The 8,116-nt window shown below is 47.5% G+C and overlaps 1 pseudogene; it reads left to right on the plus strand.

The window, feature by feature from the left end:
- Positions 1 to 736: 736 nt before the first annotated feature.
- On the plus strand, positions 737 to 1,873 carry LOC147979566 (uncharacterized; annotated as a pseudogene).
- The last annotated feature ends 6,243 nt before the right edge of the window (positions 1,874 to 8,116 follow it).

The raw sequence follows: 8,116 nt of genomic DNA on the forward strand, positions 1-8,116 counted from the left end.
CCGTCGGCGCCGCCCACCTCACCACCGCCCGAGCCCGCCCAGAACTGCCCTTGCCCGTGCCCGAGCCCGCCCTCTCCGCCCCTGCCTCCGTCACCGAGCACCTCCCCGCCACCGTCTCTCCCCTCTCTGTAAGTCCCCCACCCCTCCCCCTCACTCATCTCTCTCTGTATTTTAGAGAAAAATTAGATGTTAATTAGATGTTTTTCAGTTAGGGCACTAGAGTTTTGCTAGGTTAATTAGGTTAGTAGTGCTGCTAATAGTATTGGTAGAATAGGTTAATTAGGTGATGTTAAATGAATAACCTAAATGAATGAAATTAGTAGTTAACTGAATTTTTTTCCTTTCATCATTATAGAGCACTAAAGTTAACTGAATTTTGTTCTATTAGTAGTTAAATGAATTTTCTTCTACACTGTTTGCACATGTGGTTGCTCGTGTATATTTGGACACTGTTTGCAGGGAATGATGCTTAGTGGCCTATGTTTTGCCGGAATGTTGATTCATTTCTTTTCCGGCAAATTTCAGGTTCTCGATTTGTCCACTTTTTAGCAAAGCTCATGCCGAAATTTTCCATGAATTTCGGCATGACTTGTGCTACAAATTAGGACATATCGAGTGCCCGTGATTTGCCCCACCAGGAAGGAGTCAACATTCCTGCAAAACAATAGGCCTTTTTTATGTCATTATTCATTTTATTAGGTCTAGAATTAATTGATTAGATTTAATCATAGGAAACATGGCTAGCAACGATGAAGGACAGGGTTCTGGTGATTGCGACGACGCCTACCGGGCGGCAGACGAATTTTTTACCCTTACCGATGATCAACCGATGTTATTGCTGGCCCCACCGGTGGCATCGGGGACTGAGACCGACACGCAGACCGGTGCTGAGACTGAGACTGGCGCTCAGACTCAGACCGGCATCGAGACCGGCGCTGAGACTGAGACCGGCGCTGCCTCGGGGAGCGGAGTCGGTGTAGAACCGAAAGCAAAGAGGCAACGGGTTCCTAACAAACTCAGGACTACTAGAGTGGTGTTCACGGAGGTGGACGACGGCAATTTTGAGCCAACAGCGCCCGAGGAAGCGCGTCGATGCTACCGCAATCAAGTAGGCTGCATCGTATGGACAACCGCCCCCATCAATGATGAGAAACTACAGAAGATAGAAAATATGAGGAGCTCCCTCCTAAAGAAGTTTCACCAGATATTCTTGTTCTCGGGCCGGAATGAGAAGGATTATAAAGATCCAGATGAGGACCCGACAATGAAGAAGATAAACAAACACGCCATGACCAAGTTTAGCGACGCGTTGGCCGCCTGGAAAAATCGAGTGAAAGCAAGGATCATCGACAAGAAGGAACCCTACTCTGAGATTGTAAAGGATAATTCGACAATCACAGAAGAGCAGTTTCAAATATTCAAGGAGGCTTGCGAGGCCGAACATGCCAAAAAAAAGTCTAAGTACATGAAGGGGCTTCAAGAGAGGAACATTGGGAGGCACCACCTCGGAAGCCGTGGTTACGACGGAAAGAGGTCCAAATGGGCCAAGGAGGACACGGAAGCCGCGAGTCTGGGCATCCCAGACCCCTTGGCGGAGTTCACCGTCCCGCAGGAGCGTGACGTCCTCAGGGCCCGGCACCGTTGGGACCCAGTGAAAAAGGTTTATGAGACAACACCGGTCATTACGGAGTTCATGAGACTGCTGGTAATTTTAGTTTCTGATCGATTCGACTGCACACGTTAGTCATATTTGTAAACGATCGTTGTGCCTTTTGCAGAGAGAGAGAGCAGCACAGGATTGCGGCCGAAAGTGACTCGCTGTCTGAGGCATTGGCGAGGCCCAAGTGGGACACTCAATTCAACCGAGTGTTGAACATATTGAAATGACAACCGGTGGATGCTCGACCATCGTATGGACGCGTGCACGGTGTCGGAGACGGCGCCATGTGGAAGAAGTACTACCGTGAGACCACGGAGGAGAGAAAGGAAAGACGGAGGTTAAATGAAGAAACATCGACAAGAGGGTTGAGATTGCGGTTGAGAAGAAATCAACCGAGACAATCGCAACAGCGGTAGCTGCCGCAAAACAGGTGGCTTTAGATATTTCTACTACCTTGGTTCTGGCCGTTTTCAATTGGACCAGGCAAAATCCAAAAAAAGATGCAGCGGACTTTCCCCTTGCTGACTTCTTGGCGGGGAGCAGCTCGACTAGCGTTGCACCAGCACCTGCAGTTGCACCAGCACCTCCCGCACCGGACATGCTAGGCGGTGCTTCGTCTTTGGCTGAGCTCGACACCCTCACGGTATCTGTCACACCGGCCCCCTTCAATATAAATGTATAATCTCCGGTTTTCATTGCCTTTCAGATGTCTCACGTCGCAGACTTTTCTTTGCAGGCCGACGAAACCCCGTGCACCATATTGTACACCATCGGCGACCAGAAGGTGGACGTTGGGAAGGCGACGATAATGGAGCCGAAGGAACCATTGTTCCACAGCCGGCCGATCCCCCCGAACGTCTTCAAGGTTTCCGTGGCCAGTGTCAAACTGGGCGACGAGAATTTGCCTCCTCCAGTACTACTGGGGGATGACGACGAGACACCACGGCGGCTTGGTGATTGTTGCAATGCTGGGTGGGTCCTGTTGTGGCCAAAGAGTCTACCTCGTCTGGAGGCGGCCGGGAGCACACCCACGAGCACGCAGCCTCAGCAAGGTATGAACATCAACACCCCACCTACCCAATTATCATCGGGTATCGGGTTGGGTGATAGCGGACAGGGTAAGGAGGAGGCTCCATTAGTCGCTGATGACGTCGCCATGGATGAGGATGAGGACGACGATGGCGCTGCTGAACAGTATGTCTATACTGGCGCCTCCTCAGGGTTTGAGCATCATGAGTCGGTGCCTGAATTGCCGTCTCAACATATTATGGACGACCTTCCGGTAGTAAAGAAGTTTAGGAAGAGAGCGAGGAAAGGCAAAAAAGCTGTTTCTATGATCCAGCCGCCTCAGCGGCCTCGGCTTCAGGACCGTATAGATATCCCCGGTGCGGATAAATGGCATATCCTCGGTCAACCAATCCTGTGCAACAGCGCTACGGGCCAGATTCGGCGATCTAAAGAGACTTCATGACGATGTGTTGCGGGTAGAGAAAGACCTCATCGCCTCGAAAGATCCAGGATACCCACTCTACGTGGTTAACGTTCTGCGGCAAATGTCGTACGTCGACAGCTTCCCCGCTGATAAGTTCTTCCTCCGATTCGATTACATATTCGACATGTTTCACGTGAAGAAGCTGGATTTTATGTTTGTCCGCCTTTATGCCTTGCACATGAACTACATCATTGGGGTTGAGCAGATATCTCATATCTGTGTCACTGACCCGTACTACATGCACGAGGGCTTCTTGGGAGTCTGCGCAAATCACCGTGAATACGCGAGGGATTACGTCGTCAGTTTCATGCTCACCATAAGGACAAGGGGGCGATTCTCGTGCCTTATCATCCCGTGTAAGTCATACGCGCTGCTATCCTTCCTTCGATTTCAATCATTCATTTGCACGGTGGAGGCTAATTAATTTGAGGACTTATTTTGCGCAGCGGCGGGCGCGCCGTCCTCATCATCCTCTACCCTCGATTCTCCCACGCTCTTTACTTGGACACGTCGAAGAACATTCACAAAAAGGATTACACCCACATCAAGGATGTTCTCGACAGTGCTATGTATCACTACCAATCACTGGGTGGAGAGGTCAGGGACAAGAAGATGAGGGGCGACAGGGTCGCCTTCGGCCATAAGACCAACTTCTGCTGCATCCAGCAACCGGACGATTCTCTTAATGATGGATTCTATGTCCTACACCACATGCTGGAGTACAGACAGGATCACCAGAACCTTCGCATGGCACCTTCTTCTTGCGATGCCCATATTCTACAATGGGCAAAGGACATAGGAGATATCGAGGATCATCGACTTCGAGCTGAGTTCTATAACATCCAGCGCGAACTTGCCCAAATCATCATGAAGGAGGTCGTCGGAAAAACAGGGATGTTCTACGGAGAAGGACAAATGTCGCGGGAAGACGTCCGAACATGGATAGCCTCTCAGCGTCTCGACCTGAAGCCTTTCACTAGGCTCGGGGACTATCTCCCTGACTTGGATGGATGGAACGACATGTTGGAGTGATTGTCGATATATGACAATGTGTCCATTTAGTCCATACTTTCTGTATGACAAAACTTTGAGTTATGCACGGTGAAACTTTATTTGTGATGTAATTAAACCGTCCTCCTCCTCGACTAGCGAAAATCACACTAGTTAGGGCATTTTGGGGTACGATGAACTTTGTTATTTATGCTTATGATATGTTGTTTTTATTTTTGCCAAGTCTGTCTCTTTCTGTTGCTCAACTATATATGTTGCATATCATCGACTCATGTGATGATGCAGGTGCATAGATCATAGATGGCGAAGAAGTGCTATGCCAGGAGTATATATATGACAAGTGGCCGGAGTGTCAGGCCCTTCCGGTTTTCGAGCGACAGGCAGTAGTTAGTTTAGAGGTTCACGCTAATGCGAAAGAGGGATACGAACTCATGTTCTCAAAGTGATAGCTCTTCTCGCGTATATCATTGTTTAGATGGATGACGATGTATTTGCATATCATTCGAGACTTGTATCGCTATTTTCGAGATGATGACGAGAGACCACTTTGTGTTGGATGATGATTATGATGATGACATGATTTGATGAGACTAATTATGTATATGCTATGATTACATTTGTATGTGTATGATATGCTAAAGATTATTGTATAAAGCCTATTCAAATACAAAACAAATATGTAGGAAAAAAACTAATAAATAAACTAGTAGTAGCGAGGGGGGAAATTTAGCAGTAGAGCCGCATTGTCAGTAGCGCGTCCCAGCAAACAGCGCTGCAGATAATATCAGTAGCGCCCTTTCCCAAAGAGCGCTACAGCTATTCATGTATAGCAGTAGCGTGGGACAACCGGCGCTACTGCTATACGTTAGTTGTAGCGCCGGTGCCCGCGCTACTGAGAGGCCCAAAACCCTCGCTGCTGGTAGGCTTTTCCCTAGTAGTGTAAACTAATGATAACCCTAGAAAGAGGGAGGAGGAGGAGGAGGAGTATATATAGTCTAGCTGGGTGATGGGCTACACGGGCCTCGCCCTTACACTGTGCGCAGACAGGGGAGGCCAGATGTCCGGGCGTCGGGCCAGATGTCCGGAGCTTCACGAGGTGCCAGATGTCCGGGTTTGAGCCGGATGTCCGGGCTGTCGGGGCTGGCTTTGACGCTCTCTGGATGGATGGTGCCGGATTTCCGGGCTTTGAGCCGGATGTCCGGGCTTGCGGCTGGGCGGCTGCTGCTCCAGGGGCCGGATGTCCGGGGTCATGACCGATGTCCGGGGCCTGGAAGCTATTCTTGACTCCTTCCGTTGGTTCTCTTCATCCGTGAACTTGGGGACTTGTCCGTTTTCATGTGCATCTTCGGGAGGGTCCCCTTGGTACCTGATCATGCACAACATTCCGGACATAGGTAGTAGCCATGTCTCAAGAGGATCATATGTGATATCACTAAGGAAGGAAGTCACCTTGGTCTTGAGAGCTCTATCTCTAGCTCGTGTCATAGGTCCTCTTGGCACTTCGTGAGATGATGGTAGGTCCATGGGGATGACCATAGGATGCTCCGCATCATCTCCCCTCCCTTGGGAAAGATCCGACTTCGGATCAAAATCCTCATCACCATGGTAGGGAGAGAGATCTTTGACGTTGAAGATGTCGCTCATGGATTACTTATCGCGTGGAATGTCGATCTTGTAGGCGTTGTTGTTGTTGTTGTTGTAGCGTTCAAGCACCTTTAAGGGTCCATCCGCTCGTGGTAGAAGTTTGGACTTGCGTTCGTGGGGGAAGCGGTCCTTGTGAAGGTGTAGCCACACAAGATTTCCAATGTTGAATACCATGGGGTTCTTGTTGAGGTTGAGCTTGGTCGCGAGTCCTTGTACTTGGTACTCAATGGTGTGCCTTGTATCTTCATGCATCTTCTTGAGATAGTTTATTTGGGCACTCGCTTCCATGTTTGTGTGCTCTTGTAGTGGTAGAGGAAGAATGTCCAATGGGGACAACGAGTTGAAACCGTAGATGACCTCGAAGGGGGACTTGCCGGTAGTGGAATGTCTTGCTTGGTTGTAGGCATACTCGGCGATAGGTAGACACTCCTTCCACTCCTTGATGTTCTTCTTGATGAGCACGCGAAGTAGAGCGGAGAGTGTGTGGTTGGTCACCTCCGTTTGGCCGTCGGTTTGTGGAAGGTATGCCGTGGAGAAGAGTAGCCTGATTCCGATCTTGGCGCATAAGGTTTTCCAAAAGTAGCTTAGGAACTTGACGTCGCGGTCTGAGACTATTGTCTTTGGTACTCCATGGAGGCGCAATATTTCCCTACAAAAGAGATTGGCAACATTTGAAGCATCATCTATCTTGTTGCAAGGAATGAAATGAGCCATCGTAGAGAATCGGTCCACAACAACAAATACGGAATCCTTTCCATTTCTAGTTCTAGGCGAACCAAGCACAAAATACATGCTAATATCTTCCCATGGTTTATATGGAAATGGAAGAGACATATAGAGACCATGGGATTTAGCTTTAGACTAAGCTTTGCGACATGTAGACCATCGGTTGGTGAAGCGGTTGACGTCGTGGAACATCTTGGGACAAAAATAGTTCTTGGAGACCGTAGTAAATTTCTTGTCACGTCCAAAGTGTCCCATTAGTCCTCCTCCATGAGATTCTTGCAAAAGTAACAAACGAAGAGAAGACTCGGGATGCAAAGTTTGTTAGCCCTCATAAGATAATCATCTTTGATGAAGTAGCATTCCCAAGATGTATGCGTCAAACATTTGGCATAAGCAATAGCAAAAGTAGGATCATGCGCATACAAGTCTTTTATGTGCTCAAAGCAAATGACTTTCAATTCAAGGTTAGTAACAAGCATGCATATGCGGGAAAGTGCATCCGCCACAACATTTTCCTTAACTTTAATGTACTTGATGACATAAGGAAAAGTCTCAATGAACTCACTCCATTTAGCATGAGGCTTGTTCAACTTAGTTTGACCCTTAAGGTATTTAAGTGTTTCATGGTCGGTATGGATGATAAATTCATGAGGGCGAACATAATGTTCCCATTCATGCAAAACTTGCACTAAAGCATATAGCTCTTTGTCATAGATGGGGTAATTGATTTGCGCTCCAAAACGTTTCTCACTAAAGTAAGCTATGGGGCGCTTCTCGGGCGTTAACACACCTCCTATGCCATTACCACTAGCATCACAATGAATCTCAAAGGGGTTGTCAAAGTTTGGTAAAGCAAGCACGCGAGTATGAGTAAGCAAATTCCTAAGCTCATTGAATGCGGTATCTTGGGATGTTCCCCAAACAAAGGGTGCATTCTTCTTGCTCAAAGCATGTAAAGGTGGAGCAATGGTGCTAAAATCCTTCACAAATCTACGATAGAAACTGGCTGAACCAAGGAAGCTACGCACTTTTTGTAAGTTGGTTGGTTGGGGCCAAGTTTTAATAGCATTGATATTAGATTCATCAACATGAACACCCTTAGAAGAGACAACAAAACCCAAGAAAACAAGCTTGTTAACACCGAAAAGGCATTTTTCCATACTAGCAAAAAGGTGCTCTTTTCTAAGAGTTTGAAGCACGGTGCGAAGGTGGGTGACATGATCTTTGAGAGATTTGCTAAAAACAAGAATATCATCAAAGTAGACCACAACAAATTCACCAATATAAGGTCGAAAAACAAAATGCATGAGTCACATGAAAGTACCGGGTGCTTCGGATAAACCCATTGGCATAACAAGCCTTTCATATAAGCCAAACTTGGTCTTAAATGCGGTTTTCCATTCATCACCTTCCTGGATGCGTATTTGATAGTAGCCACTCTTAAGATCAATCTTAGAGAAAATGGTAGCTCTGCTAAGCTCATCAAGCATATCATCTAGGAGTGGAATAGGGTAACGATAATGCATGGTAATAGCATTAATAGGACGATAATCGGAACACATGCAATATGTACCATCTTTCTT

This window comes from Triticum urartu, chromosome 3A (assembly GCF_056163025.1).
Source record: "Triticum urartu cultivar PI428250 chromosome 3A, HENAU_Tu73, whole genome shotgun sequence".
NCBI lineage: Eukaryota > Viridiplantae > Streptophyta > Magnoliopsida > Poales > Poaceae > Triticum > Triticum urartu.